Source organism: Somniosus microcephalus, unplaced genomic scaffold (assembly GCF_052327205.1).
Source record: "Somniosus microcephalus isolate GS21.2 unplaced genomic scaffold, FLI_Smic_1.0 unresolved_chr4, whole genome shotgun sequence".
Lineage (NCBI taxonomy): Eukaryota > Metazoa > Chordata > Chondrichthyes > Squaliformes > Somniosidae > Somniosus > Somniosus microcephalus.
Window position 1 is genome coordinate 21,894,242 of NW_028225182.1, and position 20,355 is coordinate 21,914,596.

Sequence of the window (20,355 nt, forward strand, 5' to 3'; positions counted from 1 at the left end):
GAGGGTTAAACAGAGCACCGTCACAGTGTGAGGGTTAAACAGAGCACCGTCACAGTGTGAGGGTTAAACAGAGCACCGTCACAGTGTGAGGGTTAAACAGAGCACCGTCACAGTGTGAGGGTTAAACAGAGCACCGTCACAGTGTGAGGGTTAAACAGAGCACCGTCACAGTGTGAGGGTTAAACAGAGCACCGTCACAGTGTGAGGGTTAAACAGAGCACCGTCACAGTGTGAGGGTTAAACAGAGCACCGTCACAGTGTGAGGTTAAACAGAGCACCGTCACAGTGTGAGGGTTAAACAGAGCACCGTCACAGTGTGAGGGTTAAACAGAGCACCGTCACAGTGTGAGGGTTAAACAGAGCACCGTCACAGTGTGAGGGTTAAACAGAGCACCGTCACAGTGTGAGGGTTAAACAGAGCACCGTCACAGTGTGAGGGTTAAACAGAGCACCGTCACAGTGTGAGGGTTAAACAGAGCACCGTCACAGTGTGAGGTTAAACAGAGCACCGTCACAGTGTGAGGTTAAACAGAGCACCGTCACAGTGTGAGGGTTAAACAGAGCACCGTCACAGTGTGAGGTTAAACAGAGCACCGTCACAGTGTGAGGGTTAAACAGAGCACCGTCACAGTGTGAGGGTTAAACAGAGCACCGTCACAGTGTGAGGTTAAACAGAGCACCGTCACAGTGTGAGGGTTAAACAGAGCACCGTCACAGTGTGAGGGTTAAACAGAGCACCGTCACAGTGTGAGGGTTAAACAGAGCACCGTCACAGTGTGAGGTTAAACAGAGCACCGTCACAGTGTGAGGTTAAACAGAGCACCGTCACAGTGTGAGGGTTAAACAGAGCACCGTCACAGTGTGAGGGTTAAACAGAGCACCGTCACAGTGTGAGGGTTAAACAGAGCACCGTCACAGTGTGAGGTTAAACAGAGCACCGTCACAGTGTGAGGGTTAAACAGAGCACCGTCACAGTGTGAGGTTAAACAGAGCACTGTCACAGTGTGAGGGTTAAACAGAGCACCGTCACAGTGTGAGGTTAAACAGAGCACCGTCACAGTGTGAGGTTAAACAGAGCACCGTCACAGTGTGAGGGTTAAACAGAGCACCGTCACAGTGTGAGGTTAAACAGAGCACCGTCACAGTGTGAGGTTAAACAGAGCACTGTCACAGTGTGAGGTTAAACAGAGCACCGTCACAGTGTGAGGTTAAACAGAGCACCGTCACAGTGTGAGGTTAAACAGAGCACCGTCACAGTGTGAGGTTAAACAGAGCACCGTCACAGTGTGAGGGTTAAACAGAGCACTGTCACAGTGTGAGGGTTAAACAGAGCACCGTCACAGTGTGAGGTTAAACAGAGCACCGTCACAGTGTGAGGGTTAAACAGAGCACCGTCACAGTGTGAGGTTAAACAGAGCACCGTCACAGTGTGAGGGTTAAACAGAGCACCGTCACAGTGTGAGGGTTAAACAGAGCACCGTCACAGTGTGAGGTTAAACAGAGCACCGTCACAGTGTGAGGGTTAAACAGAGCACCGTCACAGTGTGAGGGTTAAACAGAGCACCGTCACAGTGTGAGGGTTAAACAGAGCACCGTCACAGTGTGAGGTTAAACAGAGCACCGTCACAGTGTGAGGGTTAAACAGAGCACCGTCACAGTGTGAGGTTAAACAGAGCACCGTCACAGTGTGTGGGTTAAACAGAGCACCGTCACAGTGTGAGGTTAAACAGAGCACCGTCACAGTGTGAGGGTTAAACAGAGCACCGTCACAGTGTGAGGTTAAACAGAGCACCGTCACAGTGTGAGGTTAAACAGAGCACCGTCACAGTGTGAGGGTTAAACAGAGCACCGTCACAGTGTGAGGGTTAAACAGAGCACTGTCACAGTGTGAGGGTTAAACAGAGCACCGTCACAGTGTGAGGTTAAACAGAGCACCGTCACAGTGTGAGGGTTAAACAGAGCACCGTCACAGTGTGAGGGTTAAACAGAGCACCGTCACAGTGTGAGGTTAAACAGAGCACCGTCACAGTGTGAGGGTTAAACAGAGCACCGTCACAGTGTGAGGGTTAAACAGAGCACCGTCACAGTGTGAGGTTAAACAGAGCACCGTCACAGTGTGAGGTTAAACAGAGCACCGTCACAGTGTGAGGTTAAACAGAGCACCGTCACAGTGTGAGGGTTAAACAGAGCACCGTCACAGTGTGAGGTTAAACAGAGCACCGTCACAGTGTGAGGGTTAAACAGAGCACCGTCACAGTGTGAGGTTAAACAGAGCACCGTCACAGTGTGAGGTTAAACAGAGCACCGTCACAGTGTGAGGGTTAAACAGAGCACCGTCACAGTGTGAGGTTAAACAGAGCACCGTCACAGTGTGAGGGTTAAACAGAGCACCGTCACAGTGTGAGGGTTAAACAGAGCACCGTCACAGTGTGAGGTTAAACAGAGCACCGTCACAGTGTGAGGGTTAAACAGAGCACTGTCACAGTGTGAGGGTTAAACAGAGCACCGTCACAGTGTGAGGGTTAAACAGAGCACCGTCACAGTGTGAGGGTTAAACAGAGCACCGTCACAGTGTGAGGGTTAAACAGAGCACCGTCACAGTGTGAGGTTAAACAGAGCACCGTCACAGTGTGAGGGTTAAACAGAGCACCGTCACAGTGTGAGGGTTAAACAGAGCACCGTCACAGTGTGAGGTTAAACAGAGCACCGTCACAGTGTGAGGGTTAAACAGAGCACCGTCACAGTGTGAGGGTTAAACAGAGCACCGTCACAGTGTGAGGGTTAAACAGAGCACCGTCACAGTGTGAGGGTTAAACAGAGCACCGTCACAGTGTGAGGGTTAAACAGAGCACCGTCACAGTGTGAGGGTTAAACAGAGCACCGTCACAGTGTGAGGTTAAACAGAGCACCGTCACAGTGTGAGGTTAAACAGAGCACCGTCACAGTGTGAGGGTTAAACAGAGCACCGTCACAGTGTGAGGTTAAACAGAGCACCGTCACAGTGTGAGGTTAAACAGAGCACCGTCACAGTGTGAGGGTTAAACAGAGCACTGTCACAGTGTGAGGGTTAAACAGAGCACCGTCACAGTGTGAGGTTAAACAGAGCACCGTCACAGTGTGAGGGTTAAACAGAGCACCGTCACAGTGTGAGGTTAAACAGAGCACCGTCACAGTGTGAGGGTTAAACAGAGCACCGTCACAGTGTGAGGTTAAACAGAGCACCGTCACAGTGTGAGGGTTAAACAGAGCACCGTCACAGTGTGAGGGTTAAACAGAGCACCGTCACAGTGTGAGGGTTAAACAGAGCACCGTCACAGTGTGAGGTTAAACAGAGCACCGTCACAGTGTGAGGTTAAACAGAGCACCGTCACAGTGTGAGGGTTAAACAGAGCACCGTCACAGTGTGAGGTTAAACAGAGCACCGTCACAGTGTGAGGTTAAACAGAGCACCGTCACAGTGTGAGGTTAAACAGAGCACCGTCACAGTGTGAGGGTTAAACAGAGCACCGTCACAGTGTGAGGGTTAAACAGAGCACCGTCACAGTGTGAGGGTTAAACAGAGCACCGTCACAGTGTGAGGGTTAAACAGAGCACCGTCACAGTGTGAGGGTTAAACAGAGCACCGTCACAGTGTGAGGGTTAAACAGAGCACCGTCACAGTGTGAGGTTAAACAGAGCACCGTCACAGTGTGAGGTTAAACAGAGCACCGTCACAGTGTGAGGTTAAACAGAGCACCGTCACAGTGTGAGGTTTAAACAGAGCACCGTCACAGTGTGAGGGTTAAACAGAGCACCGTCACAGTGTGAGGGTTAAACAGAGCACCGTCACAGTGTGAGGGTTAAACAGAGCACCGTCACAGTGTGAGGTTTAAACAGAGCACCGTCACAGTGTGAGGTTTAAACAGAGCACCGTCACAGTGTGAGGGTTAAACAGAGCACCGTCACAGTGTGAGGGTTAAACAGAGCACCGTCACAGTGTGAGGTTAAACAGAGCACCGTCACAGTGTGAGGTTAAACAGAGCACCGTCACAGTGTGAGGGTTAAACAGAGCACCGTCACAGTGTGAGGGTTAAACAGAGCACCGTCACAGTGTGAGGGTTAAACAGAGCACCGTCACAGTGTGAGGGTTAAACAGAGCACCGTCACAGTGTGAGGGTTAAACAGAGCACCGTCACAGTGTGAGGTTAAACAGAGCACCGTCACAGTGTGAGGGTTAAACAGAGCACCGTCACAGTGTGAGGGTTAAACAGAGCACCGTCACAGTGTGAGGGTTAAACAGAGCACCGTCACAGTGTGAGGGTTAAACAGAGCACCGTCACAGTGTGAGGTTAAACAGAGCACCGTCACAGTGTGAGGTTAAACAGAGCACCGTCACAGTGTGAGGGTTAAACAGAGCACCGTCACAGTGTGAGGGTTAAACAGAGCACCGTCACAGTGTGAGGTTAAACAGAGCACCGTCACAGTGTGAGGTTAAACAGAGCACCGTCACAGTGTGAGGTTAAACAGAGCACCGTCACAGTGTGAGGTTAAACAGAGCACCGTCACAGTGTGAGGGTTAAACAGAGCACCTGTCACAGTGTGAGGTTAAACAGAGCACCGTCACAGTGTGAGGGTTAAACAGAGCACCGTCACAGTGTGAGGTTAAACAGAGCACCGTCACAGTGTGAGGGTTAAACAGAGCACCGTCACAGTGTGAGGTTAAACAGAGCACCGTCACAGTGTGAGGGTTAAACAGAGCACCGTCACAGTGTGAGGTTAAACAGAGCACCGTCACAGTGTGAGGTTAAACAGAGCACCGTCACAGTGTGAGGTTAAACAGAGCACCGTCACAGTGTGAGGGTTAAACAGAGCACCGTCACAGTGTGAGGGTTAAACAGAGCACCGTCACAGTGTGAGGGTTAAACAGAGCACCGTCACAGTGTGAGGTTAAACAGAGCACCGTCACAGTGTGAGGTTAAACAGAGCACCGTCACAGTGTGAGGGTTAAACAGAGCACCGTCACAGTGTGAGGTTAAACAGAGCACCGTCACAGTGTGAGGTTAAACAGAGCACCGTCACAGTGTGAGGGTTAAACAGAGCACCGTCACAGTGTGAGGGTTAAACAGAGCACCGTCACAGTGTGAGGGTTAAACAGAGCACCGTCACAGTGTGAGGGTTAAACAGAGCACCGTCACAGTGTGAGGTTAAACAGAGCACCGTCACAGTGTGAGGTTAAACAGAGCACCGTCACAGTGTGAGGTTTAAACAGACGCACCGTCACAGTGTGAGGTTAAACAGAGCACCGTCACAGTGTGAGGGTTAAACAGAGCACCGTCACGTGTGAGGTTAAACAGAGCACTGTCACAGTGTGAGGGTTAAACAGAGCACCGTCACAGTGTGAGGGTTAAACAGAGCACCGTCCAGTGTGAGGTTTAAACAGAGCACCGTCACAGTGTGAGGTTAAACAGAGCACCGTCACAGTGTGGAGTGTAAACAGAGCACCGTCACAGTGTGAGGTTTAAACAGAGCACCGTCACAGTGTGAGGTTAAACAGAGCACCGTCACAGTGTGAGGGTTAAACAGAAGCACTGTCACAGTGTGAGGTTAAACAGAGCACCGTCACAGTGTGAGGTTAAACAGAGCACCGTCACAGTGTGAACAGAGCACCGTCACAGTGTGAGGGTTAAACAGAGCACCGTCACAGTGTGAGGGTTAAACAGAGCACCGTCACAGTGTGAGGGTTAAACAGAGCACCGTCACAGTGTGAGGGTTAAACAGAGCACCGTCACAGTGTGAGGGTTAAACAGAGCACCGTCACAGTGTGAGGGTTAAACAGAGCACCGTCACAGTGTGAGGGTTAAACAGAGCACCGTCACAGTGTGAGGGTTAAACAGAGCACCGTCACAGTGTGAGGGTTAAACAGAGCACCGTCACAGTGTGAGGGTTAAACAGAGCACCGTCACAGTGTGAGGTTAAACAGAGCACCGTCACAGTGTGAGGGTTAAACAGAGCACCGTCACAGTGTGAGGGTTAAACAGAGCACCGTCACAGTGTGAGGTTAAACAGAGCACCGTCACAGTGTGAGGGTTAAACAGAGCACCGTCACAGTGTGAGGTTAAACAGAGCACCGTCACAGTGTGAGGGTTAAACAGAGCACCGTCACAGTGTGAGGGTTAAACAGAGCACCGTCACAGTGTGAGGGTTAAACAGAGCACCGTCACAGTGTGAGGTTAAACAGAGCACCGTCACAGTGTGAGGGTTAAACAGAGCACCGTCACAGTGTGAGGGTTAAACAGAGCACCGTCACAGTGTGAGGGTTAAACAGAGCACCGTCACAGTGTGAGGGTTAAACAGAGCACCGTCACAGTGTGAGGGTTAAACAGAGCACCGTCACAGTGTGAGGTTAAACAGAGCACCGTCACAGTGTGAGGGTTAAACAGAGCACCGTCACAGTGTGAGGGTTAAACAGAGCACCGTCACAGTGTGAGGGTTAAACAGAGCACCGTCACAGTGTGAGGGTTAAACAGAGCACCGTCACAGTGTGAGGGTTAAACAGAGCACCGTCACAGTGTGAGGTTAAACAGAGCACCGTCACAGTGTGAGGTTAAACAGAGCACCGTCACAGTGTGAGGGTTAAACAGAGCACCGTCACAGTGTGAGGTTAAACAGAGCACCGTCACAGTGTGAGGGTTAAACAGAGCACCGTCACAGTGTGAGGGTTAAACAGAGCACCGTCACAGTGTGAGGGTTAAACAGAGCACCGTCACAGTGTGAGGTTAAACAGAGCACCGTCACAGTGTGAGGGTTAAACAGAGCACCGTCACAGTGTGAGGTTAAACAGAGCACCGTCACAGTGTGAGGGTTAAACAGAGCACCGTCACAGTGTGAGGTTAAACAGAGCACCGTCACAGTGTGAGGTTAAACAGAGCACCGTCACAGTGTGAGGGTTAAACAGAGCACCGTCACAGTGTGAGGGTTAAACAGAGCACCGTCACAGTGTGAGGTTAAACAGAGCACCGTCACAGTGTGAGGTTAAACAGAGCACCGTCACAGTGTGAGGGTTAAACAGAGCACCGTCACAGTGTGAGGGTTAAACAGAGCACCGTCACAGTGTGAGGTTAAACAGAGCACCGTCACAGTGTGAGGTTAAACAGAGCACCGTCACAGTGTGAGGGTTAAACAGAGCACCGTCACAGTGTGAGGTTAAACAGAGCACCGTCACAGTGTGAGGGTTAAACAGAGCACCGTCACAGTGTGAGGGTTAAACAGAGCACCGTCACAGTGTGAGGGTTAAACAGAGCACCGTCACAGTGTGAGGGTTAAACAGAGCACCGTCACAGTGTGAGGTTAAACAGAGCACCGTCACAGTGTGAGGGTTAAACAGAGCACCGTCACAGTGTGAGGGTTAAACAGAGCACCGTCACAGTGTGAGGGTTAAACAGAGCACCGTCACAGTGTGAGGTTAAACAGAGCACCGTCACAGTGTGAGGTTAAACAGAGCACCGTCACAGTGTGAGGGTTAAACAGAGCACCGTCACAGTGTGAGGGTTAAACAGAGCACCGTCACAGTGTGAGGGTTAAACAGAGCACCGTCACAGTGTGAGGTTAAACAGAGCACCGTCACAGTGTGAGGGTTAAACAGAGCACCGTCACAGTGTGAGGGTTAAACAGAGCACCGTCACAGTGTGAGGGTTAAACAGAGCACCGTCACAGTGTGAGGTTAAACAGAGCACCGTCACAGTGTGAGGTTAAACAGAGCACCGTCACAGTGTGAGGGTTAAACAGAGCACAGTCACAGTGTGAGGTTAAACAGAGCACCGTCACAGTGTGAGGGTTAAACAGAGCACCGTCACAGTGTGAGGGTTAAACAGAGCACCGTCACAGTGTGAGGGTTAAACAGAGCACCGTCACAGTGTGAGGGTTAAACAGAGCACCGTCACAGTGTGAGGGTTAAACAGAGCACCGTCACAGTGTGAGGGTTAAACAGAGCACCGTCACAGTGTGAGGGTTAAACAGAGCACCGTCACAGTGTGAGGGTTAAACAGAGCACCGTCACAGTGTGAGGTTAAACAGAGCACCGTCACAGTGTGAGGGTTAAACAGAGCACCGTCACAGTGTGAGGTTAAACAGAGCACCGTCACAGTGTGAGGGTTAAACAGAGCACCGTCACAGTGTGAGGTTAAACAGAGCACCGTCACAGTGTGAGGTTAAACAGAGCACCGTCACAGTGTGAGGTTAAACAGAGCACCGTCACAGTGTGAGGTTAAACAGAGCACCGTCACAGTGTGAGGGTTAAACAGAGCACCGTCACAGTGTGAGGTTAAACAGAGCACCGTCACAGTGTGAGGGTTAAACAGAGCACCGTCACAGTGTGAGGTTAAACAGAGCACCGTCACAGTGTGAGGGTTAAACAGAGCACCGTCACAGTGTGAGGGTTAAACAGAGCACCGTCACAGTGTGAGGGTTAAACAGAGCACCGTCACAGTGTGAGGGTTAAACAGAGCACCGTCACAGTGTGAGGTTAAACAGAGCACCGTCACAGTGTGAGGGTTAAACAGAGCACCGTCACAGTGTGAGGGTTAAACAGAGCACCGTCACAGTGTGAGGGTTAAACAGAGCACCGTCACAGTGTGAGGTTAAACAGAGCACCGTCACAGTGTGAGGTTAAACAGAGCACCGTCACAGTGTGAGGGTTAAACAGAGCACCGTCACAGTGTGAGGGTTAAACAGAGCACCGTCACAGTGTGAGGGTTAAACAGAGCACCGTCACAGTGTGAGGTTAAACAGAGCACCGTCACAGTGTGAGGTTAAACAGAGCACCGTCACAGTGTGAGGGTTAAACAGAGCACCGTCACAGTGTGAGGGTTAAACAGAGCACCGTCACAGTGTGAGGTTAAACAGAGCACCGTCACAGTGTGAGGGTTAAACAGAGCACCGTCACAGTGTGAGGGTTAAACAGAGCACCGTCACAGTGTGAGGGTTAAACAGAGCACCGTCACAGTGTGAGGGTTAAACAGAGCACCGTCACAGTGTGAGGTTAAACAGAGCACCGTCACAGTGTGAGGGTTAAACAGAGCACCGTCACAGTGTGAGGGTTAAACAGAGCACCGTCACAGTGTGAGGTTAAACAGAGCACCGTCACAGTGTGAGGTTAAACAGAGCACCGTCACAGTGTGAGGGTTAAACAGAGCACCGTCACAGTGTGAGGGTTAAACAGAGCACCGTCACAGTGTGAGGGTTAAACAGAGCACCGTCACAGTGTGAGGGTTAAACAGAGCACCGTCACAGTGTGAGGGTTAAACAGAGCACCGTCACAGTGTGAGGGTTAAACAGAGCACCGTCACAGTGTGAGGTTAAACAGAGCACCGTCACAGTGTGAGGTTAAACAGAGCACCGTCACAGTGTGAGGGTTAAACAGAGCACCGTCACAGTGTGAGGGTTAAACAGAGCACCGTCACAGTGTGAGGGTTAAACAGAGCACCGTCACAGTGTGAGGGTTAAACAGAGCACCGTCACAGTGTGAGGGTTAAACAGAGCACCGTCACAGTGTGAGGGTTAAACAGAGCACCGTCACAGTGTGAGGGTTAAACAGAGCACCGTCACAGTGTGAGGGTTAAACAGAGCACCGTCACAGTGTGAGGGTTAAACAGAGCACCGTCACAGTGTGAGGGTTAAACAGAGCACCGTCACAGTGTGAGGGTTAAACAGAGCACCGTCACAGTGTGAGGGTTAAACAGAGCACCGTCACAGTGTGAGGGTTAAACAGAGCACCGTCACAGTGTGAGGGTTAAACAGAGCACCGTCACAGTGTGAGGTTAAACAGAGCACCGTCACAGTGTGAGGGTTAAACAGAGCACCGTCACAGTGTGAGGGTTAAACAGAGCACCGTCACAGTGTGAGGTTAAACAGAGCACCGTCACAGTGTGAGGGTTAAACAGAGCACCGTCACAGTGTGAGGGTTAAACAGAGCACCGTCACAGTGTGAGGGTTAAACAGAGCACCGTCACAGTGTGAGGGTTAAACAGAGCACCGTCACAGTGTGAGGGTTAAACAGAGCACCGTCACAGTGTGAGGGTTAAACAGAGCACCGTCACAGTGTGAGGGTTAAACAGAGCACCGTCACAGTGTGAGGGTTAAACAGAGCACCGTCACAGTGTGAGGTTAAACAGAGCACCGTCACAGTGTGAGGTTAAACAGAGCACCGTCACAGTGTGAGGGTTAAACAGAGCACCGTCACAGTGTGAGGGTTAAACAGAGCACCGTCACAGTGTGAGGGTTAAACAGAGCACCGTCACAGTGTGAGGGTTAAACAGAGCACCGTCACAGTGTGAGGGTTAAACAGAGCACCGTCACAGTGTGAGGGTTAAACAGAGCACCGTCACAGTGTGAGGGTTAAACAGAGCACCGTCACAGTGTGAGGTTAAACAGAGCACCGTCACAGTGTGAGGGTTAAACAGAGCACCGTCACAGTGTGAGGGTTAAACAGAGCACCGTCACAGTGTGAGGGTTAAACAGAGCACCGTCACAGTGTGAGGGTTAAACAGAGCACCGTCACAGTGTGAGGGTTAAACAGAGCACCGTCACAGTGTGAGGGTTAAACAGAGCACCGTCACAGTGTGAGGTTAAACAGAGCACCGTCACAGTGTGAGGGTTAAACAGAGCACCGTCACAGTGTGAGGTTAAACAGAGCACCGTCACAGTGTGAGGTTAAACAGAGCACCGTCACAGTGTGAGGGTTAAACAGAGCACCGTCACAGTGTGAGGGTTAAACAGAGCACCGTCACAGTGTGAGGGTTAAACAGAGCACCGTCACAGTGTGAGGGTTAAACAGAGCACCGTCACAGTGTGAGGGTTAAACAGAGCACCGTCACAGTGTGAGGGTTAAACAGAGCACCGTCACAGTGTGAGGGTTAAACAGAGCACCGTCACAGTGTGAGGGTTAAACAGAGCACCGTCACAGTGTGAGGGTTAAACAGAGCACCGTCACAGTGTGAGGGTTAAACAGAGCACCGTCACAGTGTGAGGGTTAAACAGAGCACCGTCACAGTGTGAGGGTTAAACAGAGCACCGTCACAGTGTGAGGGTTAAACAGAGCACCGTCACAGTGTGAGGGTTAAACAGAGCACCGTCACAGTGTGAGGGTTAAACAGAGCACCGTCACAGTGTGAGGGTTAAACAGAGCACCGTCACAGTGTGAGGTTAAACAGAGCACCGTCACAGTGTGAGGGTTAAACAGAGCACCGTCACAGTGTGAGGGTTAAACAGAGCACCGTCACAGTGTGAGGGTTAAACAGAGCACCGTCACAGTGTGAGGGTTAAACAGAGCACCGTCACAGTGTGAGGGTTAAACAGAGCACCGTCACAGTGTGAGGGTTAAACAGAGCACCGTCACAGTGTGAGGGTTAAACAGAGCACCGTCACAGTGTGAGGGTTAAACAGAGCACCGTCACAGTGTGAGGGTTAAACAGAGCACCGTCACAGTGTGAGGGTTAAACAGAGCACCGTCACAGTGTGAGGGTTAAACAGAGCACCGTCACAGTGTGAGGGTTAAACAGAGCACCGTCACAGTGTGAGGTTAAACAGAGCACCGTCACAGTGTGAGGGTTAAACAGAGCACCGTCACAGTGTGAGGGTTAAACAGAGCACCGTCACAGTGTGAGGGTTAAACAGAGCACCGTCACAGTGTGAGGGTTAAACAGAGCACCGTCACAGTGTGAGGGTTAAACAGAGCACCGTCACAGTGTGAGGGTTAAACAGAGCACCGTCACAGTGTGAGGGTTAAACAGAGCACCGTCACAGTGTGAGGGTTAAACAGAGCACCGTCACAGTGTGAGGGTTAAACAGAGCACCGTCACAGTGTGAGGGTTAAACAGAGCACCGTCACAGTGTGAGGGTTAAACAGAGCACCGTCACAGTGTGAGGGTTAAACAGAGCACCGTCACAGTGTGAGGGTTAAACAGAGCACCGTCACAGTGTGAGGGTTAAACAGAGCACCGTCACAGTGTGAGGGTTAAACAGAGCACCGTCACAGTGTGAGGGTTAAACAGAGCACCGTCACAGTGTGAGGGTTAAACAGAGCACCGTCACAGTGTGAGGGTTAAACAGAGCACCGTCACAGTGTGAGGGTTAAACAGAGCACCGTCACAGTGTGAGGGTTAAACAGAGCACCGTCACAGTGTGAGGGTTAAACAGAGCACCGTCACAGTGTGAGGGTTAAACAGAGCACCGTCACAGTGTGAGGGTTAAACAGAGCACCGTCACAGTGTGAGGTTAAACAGAGCACCGTCACAGTGTGAGGGTTAAACAGAGCACCGTCACAGTGTGAGGGTTAAACAGAGCACCGTCACAGTGTGAGGGTTAAACAGAGCACCGTCACAGTGTGAGGGTTAAACAGAGCACCGTCACAGTGTGAGGGTTAAACAGAGCACCGTCACAGTGTGAGGGTTAAACAGAGCACCGTCACAGTGTGAGGGTTAAACAGAGCACCGTCACAGTGTGAGGGTTAAACAGAGCACCGTCACAGTGTGAGGTTAAACAGAGCACCGTCACAGTGTGAGGGTTAAACAGAGCACCGTCACAGTGTGAGGGTTAAACAGAGCACCGTCACAGTGTGAGGGTTAAACAGAGCACCGTCACAGTGTGAGGGTTAAACAGAGCACCGTCACAGTGTGAGGGTTAAACAGAGCACCGTCACAGTGTGAGGGTTAAACAGAGCACCGTCACAGTGTGAGGGTTAAACAGAGCACCGTCACAGTGTGAGGGTTAAACAGAGCACCGTCACAGTGTGAGGGTTAAACAGAGCACCGTCACAGTGTGAGGGTTAAACAGAGCACCGTCACAGTGTGAGGTTAAACAGAGCACCGTCACAGTGTGAGGGTTAAACAGAGCACCGTCACAGTGTGAGGGTTAAACAGAGCACCGTCACAGTGTGAGGTTAAACAGAGCACCGTCACAGTGTGAGGGTTAAACAGAGCACCGTCACAGTGTGAGGGTTAAACAGAGCACCGTCACAGTGTGAGGGTTAAACAGAGCACCGTCACAGTGTGAGGGTTAAACAGAGCACCGTCACAGTGTGAGGGTTAAACAGAGCACCGTCACAGTGTGAGGTTAAACAGAGCACCGTCACAGTGTGAGGGTTAAACAGAGCACCGTCACAGTGTGAGGGTTAAACAGAGCACCGTCACAGTGTGAGGGTTAAACAGAGCACCTGTCACAGTGTGAGGGTTAAACAGAGCACCGTCACAGTGTGAGGGTTAAACAGAGCACCGTCACAGTGTGAGGGTTAAACAGAGCACCGTCACAGTGTGAGGGTTAAACAGAGCACCGTCACAGTGTGAGGGTTAAACAGAGCACCGTCACAGTGTGAGGGTTAAACAGAGCACCGTCACAGTGTGAGGGTTAAACAGAGCACCGTCACAGTGTGAGGGTTAAACAGAGCACCGTCACAGTGTGAGGGTTAAACAGAGCACCGTCACAGTGTGAGGGTTAAACAGAGCACCGTCACAGTGTGAGGGTTAAACAGAGCACCGTCACAGTGTGAGGGTTAAACAGAGCACCGTCACAGTGTGAGGGTTAAACAGAGCACCGTCACAGTGTGAGGGTTAAACAGAGCACCGTCACAGTGTGAGGGTTAAACAGAGCACCGTCACAGTGTGAGGGTTAAACAGAGCACCGTCACAGTGTGAGGGTTAAACAGAGCACCGTCACAGTGTGAGGGTTAAACAGAGCACCGTCACAGTGTGAGGGTTAAACAGAGCACCGTCACAGTGTGAGGGTTAAACAGAGCACCGTCACAGTGTGAGGGTTAAACAGAGCACCGTCACAGTGTGAGGGTTAAACAGAGCACCGTCACAGTGTGAGGGTTAAACAGAGCACCGTCACAGTGTGAGGGTTAAACAGAGCACCGTCACAGTGTGAGGGTTAAACAGAGCACCGTCACAGTGTGAGGTTAAACAGAGCACCGTCACAGTGTGAGGGTTAAACAGAGCACCGTCACAGTGTGAGGGTTAAACAGAGCACCGTCACAGTGTGAGGGTTAAACAGAGCACCGTCACAGTGTGAGGGTTAAACAGAGCACCGTCACAGTGTGAGGGTTAAACAGAGCACCGTCACAGTGTGAGGGTTAAACAGAGCACCGTCACAGTGTGAGGGTTAAACAGAGCACCGTCACAGTGTGAGGGTTAAACAGAGCACCGTCACAGTGTGAGGGTTAAACAGAGCACCGTCACAGTGTGAGGGTTAAACAGAGCACCGTCACAGTGTGAGGGTTAAACAGAGCACCGTCACAGTGTGAGGTTAAACAGAGCACCGTCACAGTGTGAGGGTTAAACAGAGCACCGTCACAGTGTGAGGGTTAAACAGAGCACCGTCACAGTGTGAGGGTTAAACAGAGCACCGTCACAGTGTGAGGGTTAAACAGAGCACCGTCACAGTGTGAGGTTAAACAGAGCACCGTCACAGTGTGAGGGTTAAACAGAGCACCGTCACAGTGTGAGGGTTAAACAGAGCACCGTCACAGTGTGAGGGTTAAACAGAGCACCGTCACAGTGTGAGGGTTAAACAGAGCACCGTCACAGTGTGAGGGTTAAACAGAGCACCGTCACAGTGTGAGGGTTAAACAGAGCACCGTCACAGTGTGAGGGTTAAACAGAGCACCGTCACAGTGTGAGGGTTAAACAGAGCACCGTCACAGTGTGAGGGTTAAACAGAGCACCGTCACAGTGTGAGGGTTAAACAGAGCACCGTCACAGTGTGAGGGTTAAACAGAGCACCGTCACAGTGTGAGGGTTAAACAGAGCACCGTCACAGTGTGAGGGTTAAACAGAGCACCGTCACAGTGTGAGGGTTAAACAGAGCACCGTCACAGTGTGAGGGTTAAACAGAGCACCGTCACAGTGAGGGTTAAACAGAGCACCGTCACAGTGTGAGGGTTAAACAGAGCACCGTCACAGTGTGAGGGTTAAACAGAGCACCGTCACAGTGTGAGGGTTAAACAGAGCACCGTCACAGTGTGAGGGTTAAACAGAGCACCGTCACAGTGTGAGGGTTAAACAGAGCACCGTCACAGTGTGAGGGTTAAACAGAGCACCGTCACAGTGTGAGGGTTAAACAGAGCACCGTCACAGTGTGAGGGTTAAACAGAGCACCGTCACAGTGTGAGGGTTAAACAGAGCACCGTCACAGTGTGAGGGTTAAACAGAGCACCGTCACAGTGTGAGGGTTAAACAGAGCACCGTCACAGTGTGAGGGTTAAACAGAGCACCGTCACAGTGTGAGGGTTAAACAGAGCACCGTCACAGTGTGAGGGTTAAACAGAGCACCGTCACAGTGTGAGGGTTAAACAGAGCACCGTCACAGTGTGAGGGTTAAACAGAGCACCGTCACAGTGTGAGGGTTAAACAGAGCACCGTCACAGTGTGAGGGTTAAACAGAGCACCGTCACAGTGTGAGGGTTAAACAGAGCACCGTCACAGTGTGAGGGTTAAACAGAGCACCGTCACAGTGTGAGGGTTAAACAGAGCACCGTCACAGTGTGAGGGTTAAACAGAGCACCGTCACAGTGTGAGGGTTAAACAGAGCACCGTCACAGTGTGAGGTTAAACAGAGCACCGTCACAGTGTGAGGGTTAAACAGAGCACCGTCACAGTGTGAGGGTTAAACAGAGCACCGTCACAGTGTGAGGGTTAAACAGAGCACCGTCACAGTGTGAGGGTTAAACAGAGCACCGTCACAGTGTGAGGGTTAAACAGAGCACCGTCACAGTGTGAGGGTTAAACAGAGCACCGTCACAGTGTGAGGGTTAAACAGAGCACCGTCACAGTGTGAGGGTTAAACAGAGCACCGTCACAGTGTGAGGGTTAAACAGAGCACCGTCACAGTGTGAGGTTAAACAGAGCACCGTCACAGTGTGAGGGTTAAACAGAGCACCGTCACAGTGTGAGGGTTAAACAGAGCACCGTCACAGTGTGAGGGTTAAACAGAGCACCGTCACAGTGTGAGGGTTAAACAGAGCACCGTCACAGTGTGAGGGTTAAACAGAGCACCGTCACAGTGTGAGGGTTAAACAGAGCACCGTCACAGTGTGAGGGTTAAACAGAGCACCGTCACAGTGTGAGGGTTAAACAGAGCACCGTCACAGTGTGAGGGTTAAACAGAGCACCGTCACAGTGTGAGGGTTAAACAGAGCACCGTCACAGTGTGAGGGTTAAACAGAGCACCGTCACAGTGTGAGGGTTAAACAGAGCACCGTCACAGTGTGAGGGTTAAACAGAGCACCGTCACAGTGTGAGGGTTAAACAGAGCACCGTCACAGTGTGAGGGTTAAACAGAGCACCGTCACAGTGTGAGGGTTAAACAGAGCACCGTCACAGTGTGAGGTTAAACAGAGCACCGTCACAGTGTGAGGGTTAAACAGAGCACCGTCACAGTGTGAGGGTTAAACAGAGCACCGTCACAGTGTGAGGGTTAAACAGAGCACCGTCACAGTGTGAGGGTTAAACAGAGCACCGTCACAGTGTGAGGGTTAAACAGAGCACCGTCACAGTGTGAGGGTTAAACAGAGCACCGTCACAGTGTGAGGGTTAAACAGAGCACCGTCACAGTGTGAGGGTTAAACAGAGCACCGTCACAGTGTGAGGGTTAAACAGAGCACCGTCACAGTGTGAGGGTTAAACAGAGCACCGTCACAGTGTGAGGGTTAAACAGAGCACCGTCACAGTGTGAGGGTTAAACAGAGCACCGTCACAGTGTGAGGGTTAAACAGAGCACCGTCACAGTGTGAGGGTTAAACAGAGCACCGTCACAGTGTGAGGGTTAAACAGAGCACCGTCACAGTGTGAGGGTTAAACAGAGCACCGTCACAGTGTGAGGGTTAAACAGAGCACCGTCACAGTGTGAGGGTTAAACAGAGCACCGTCACAGTGTGAGGGTTAAACAGAGCACCGTCACAGTGTGAGGGTTAAACAGAGCACCGTCACAGTGTGAGGGTTAAACAGAGCACCGTCACAGTGTGAGGGTTAAACAGAGCACCGTCACAGTGTGAGGGTTAAACAGAGCACCGTCACAGTGTGAGGTTAAACAGAGCACCGTCACAGTGTGAGGGTTAAACAGAGCACCGTCACAGTGTGAGGGTTAAACAGAGCACCGTCACAGTGTGAGGGTTAAACAGAGCACCGTCACAGTGTGAGGGTTAAACAGAGCACCGTCACAGTGTGAGGGTTAAACAGAGCACCGTCACAGTGTGAGGGTTAAACAGAGCACCGTCACAGTGTGAGGGTTAAACAGAGCACCGTCACAGTGTGAGGGTTAAACAGAGCACCGTCACAGTGTGAGGGTTAAACAGAGCACCGTCACAGTGTGAGGGTTAAACAGAGCACCGTCACAGTGTGAGGGTTAAACAGAGCACCGTCACAGTGTGAGGGTTAAACAGAGCACCGTCACAGTGTGAGGGTTAAACAGAGCACCGTCACAGTGTGAGGGTTAAACAGAGCACCGTCACAGTGTGAGGGTTAAACAGAGCACCGTCACAGTGTGAGGGTTAAACAGAGCACCGTCACAGTGTGAGGGTTAAACAGAGCACCGTCACAGTGTGAGGGTTAAACAGAGCACCGTCACAGTGTGAGGGTTAAACAGAGCACCGTCACAGTGTGAGGTTAAACAGAGCACCGTCACAGTGTGAGGGTTAAACAGAGCACCGTCACAGTGTGAGGGTTAAACAGAGCACCGTCACAGTGTGAGGTTAAACAGAGCACCGTCACAGTGTGAGGGTTAAACAGAGCACCGTCACAGTGTGAGGGTTAAACAGAGCACCGTCACAGTGTGAGGTTAAACAGAGCACCGTCACAGTGTGAGGGTTAAACAGAGCACCGTCACAGTGTGAGGGTTAAACAGAGCACCGTCACAGTGTGAGGGTTAAACAGAGCACCGTCACAGTGTGAGGGTTAAACAGAGCACCGTCACAGTGTGAGGGTTAAACAGAGCACCGTCACAGTGTGAGGGTTAAACAGAGCACCGTCACAGTGTGAGGGTTAAACAGAGCACCGTCACAGTGTGAGGGTTAAACAGAGCACCGTCACAGTGTGAGGGTTAAACAGAGCACCGTCACAGTGTGAGGGTTAAACAGAGCACCGTCACAGTGTGAGGGTTAAACAGAGCACCGTCACAGTGTGAGGGTTAAACAGAGCACCGTCACAGTGTGAGGGTTAAACAGAGCACCGTCACAGTGTGAGGGTTAAACAGAGCACCGTCACAGTGTGAGGGTTAAACAGAGCACCGTCACAGTGTGAGGTTAAACAGAGCACCGTCACAGTGTGAGGGTTAAACAGAGCACCGTCACAGTGTGAGGGTTAAACAGAGCACCGTCACAGTGTGAGGGTTAAACAGAGCACCGTCACAGTGTGAGGGTTAAACAGAGCACCGTCACAGTGTGAGGGTTAAACAGAGCACCGTCACAGTGTGAGGGTTAAACAGAGCACCGTCACAGTGTGAGGGTTAAACAGAGCACCGTCACAGTGTGAGGGTTAAACAGAGCACCGTCACAGTGTGAGGTTAAACAGAGCACCGTCACAGTGTGAGGGTTAAACAGAGCACCGTCACAGTGTGAGGGTTAAACAGAGCACCGTCACAGTGTGAGGGTTAAACAGAGCACCGTCACAGTGTGAGGGTTAAACAGAGCACCGTCACAGTGTGAGGGTTAAACAGAGCACCGTCACAGTGTGAGGGTTAAACAGAGCACCGTCACAGTGTGAGGGTTAAACAGAGCACCGTCACAGTGTGAGGGTTAAACAGAGCACCGTCACAGTGTGAGGGTTAAACAGAGCACCGTCACAGTGTGAGGGTTAAACAGAGCACCGTCACAGTGTGAGGTTAAACAGAGCACCGTCACAGTGTGAGGTTAAACAGAGCACCGTCACAGTGTGAGGGTTAAACAGAGCACCGTCACAGTGTGAGGGTTAAACAGAGCACCGTCACAGTGTGAGGGTTAAACAGAGCACCGTCACAGTGTGAGGGTTAAACAGAGCACCGTCACAGTGTGAGGGTTAAACAGAGCACCGTCACAGTGTGAGGGTTAAACAGAGCACCGTCACAGTGTGAGGGTTAAACAGAGCACCGTCACAGTGTGAGGGTTAAACAGAGCACCGTCACAGTGTGAGGGTTAAACAGAGCACCGTCACAGTGTGAGGGTTAAACAGAGCACCGTCACAGTGTGAGGGTTAAACAGAGCACCGTCACAGTGTGAGGGTTAAACAGAGCACCGTCACAGTGTGAGGGTTAAACAGAGCACCGTCACAGTGTGAGGGTTAAACAGAGCACCGTCACAGTGTGAGGGTTAAACAGAGCACCGTCACAGTGTGAGGGTTAAACAGAGCACCGTCACAGTGTGAGGGTTAAACAGAGCACCGTCACAGTGTGAGGGTTAAACAGAGCACCGTCACAGTGTGAGGGTTAAACAGAGCACCGTCACAGTGTGAGGGTTAAACAGAGCACCGTCACAGTGTGAGGGTTAAACAGAGCACCGTCACAGTGTGAGGGTTAAACAGAGCACCGTCACAGTGTGAGGTTAAACAGAGCACCGTCACAGTGTGAGGTTAAACAGAGCACCGTCACAGTGTGAGGGTTAAACAGAGCACCGTCACAGTGTGAGGGTTAAACAGAGCACCGTCACAGTGTGAGGGTTAAACAGAGCACCGTCACAGTGTGAGGGTTAAACAGAGCACCGTCACAGTGTGAGGGTTAAACAGAGCACCGTCACAGTGTGAGGGTTAAACAGAGCACCGTCACAGTGTGAGGGTTAAACAGAGCACCGTCACAGTGTGAGGGTTAAACAGAGCACCGTCACAGTGTGAGGGTTAAACAGAGCACCGTCACAGTGTGAGGGTTAAACAGAGCACCGTCACAGTGTGAGGGTTAAACAGAGCACCGTCACAGTGTGAGGGTTAAACAGAGCACCGTCACAGTGTGAGGGTTAAACAGAGCACCGTCACAGTGTGAGGGTTAAACAGAGCAGCACCGTCACAGTGTGAGGGTTAAACAGAGCACCGTCACAGTGTGAGGGTTAAACAGAGCACCGTCACAGTGTGAGGGTTAAACAGAGCACCGTCACAGTGTGAGGGTTAAACAGAGCACCGTCACAGTGTGAGGGTTAAACAGAGCACCGTCACAGTGTGAGGGTTAAACAGAGCACCGTCACAGTGTGAGGGTTAAACAGAGCACCGTCACAGTGTGAGGGTTAAACAGAGCACCGTCACAGTGTGAGGGTTAAACAGAGCACCGTCACAGTGTGAGGGTTAAACAGAGCACCGTCACAGTGTGAGGGTTAAACAGAGCACCGTCACAGTGTGAGGTTAAACAGAGCACCGTCACAGTGTGAGGGTTAAA